Source organism: Adiantum capillus-veneris, chromosome 1 (genome assembly GCF_014529385.1).
Source record: "Adiantum capillus-veneris isolate H3 chromosome 1, ASM1452938v2, whole genome shotgun sequence".
NCBI classification, from domain to species: domain Eukaryota; kingdom Viridiplantae; phylum Streptophyta; class Polypodiopsida; order Polypodiales; family Pteridaceae; genus Adiantum; species Adiantum capillus-veneris.
In genome coordinates this window covers 128,319,266-128,320,409 of record NC_140931.1, presented here as the reverse complement: position 1 = coordinate 128,320,409, position 1,144 = coordinate 128,319,266, and the positions used below count along the sequence as shown (strand labels likewise).

At 47.3% G+C, this 1,144-nt stretch overlaps 1 pseudogene; it reads right to left on the bottom strand.

Moving 5' to 3' along the window:
• Positions 1–200: 200 nt before the first annotated feature.
• On the bottom strand, positions 201–910 carry LOC147465539 (uncharacterized; annotated as a pseudogene).
• Positions 911–1,144: the final 234 nt, after the last annotated feature.

Genomic DNA, 1,144 nt, shown 5'->3' with positions numbered 1-1,144 from the left:
CTACTGACCTCCCACTGTCGATTATAAACCCAACTACATTAATTAAATACCGCCGTTAGGTGAGCACTGATGGCTTCTTTCTATCTCTCTCAACTCCATGGCTTTGAGAGGTGGTTTCTGAGCAAGAGCACCTCCCTTGCACTGTCTCTTTAAAGCTCCATATATAAAGCAGGGCATCCAATCATGAATCGGTCACCTTTCTAAGCTAGATAGGTTCCTCTTTCCCTTCGAACTTGCCATATGAGGCTTAATTCAGTTGTTTCCTTCCTCTCTGGCTTCGAATAAAAGATTTGAAGCTACTACATGCAACTAATGATTGTGTTCGCATGAGCAAAACTTCATTCAAGAGTTGTTTTGTGTTCGTTGCACTACAATTGCTACGGTGAGGAACCGGTTGGAAATTAGCCTTATGCTCAGAACAATGTAATTTTGCTATGGGTGGGGATGTGTAGATATTCCTCCCGCCTTGTTCGGCCTTCTGGGCTCCGCATTGCCGAAATCTTCACATGAAGGCTACCTCCTTCCATGCGAAGATAGATCGTGTGAAGACAAGGAGCATCTCCGCATTGCCGAAATCTTCACATCAAGGCTGCCTCCTTCCATGCGAAGATAGATCATGTGAAGACAGGGAGCATCTTCGCATTAGCTTGGCACCACCGTATGTCGACGCAGGCGACTGGCGCCGCTTGTAAGAGCATGGAGAAAACTTGATAGGTGAAGGATAAGCAGACCCACAGACGGGTCCCTATGACCCAAAATACCGCGGTTATTTGCAGTGTCGAAAGAACTATGCCTTCCCCACAACTCTCCATTGCTGCAGCGTACGCTGATGAGATCAAGGAACCGCCACTTGGGTGACTCTGCAATGGTGGCAAGCATTCCTGTGGGGGTGCAAAACTGCCGTCCCCATATGTGTGTGTGTGTGTGTGTGTGTGTGTGTGTGTGTGTGTGAGAGAGAGAGAGAGAGAGAGAGAGAGAGAGAGCCACAGCAGTGTGAAGCAGAATGTGCCTCACATTTCAAGAGAGAAAGAGAGAAGTAGGGTACACAAATGGAGAAGCTCTCTTCTGCGCGCATGCATCTGTGTGTACAAAAAAATGGAGACAGAGACGGCAAAGGTCTTGAAATTTTAAAGGCGAGAGAAAC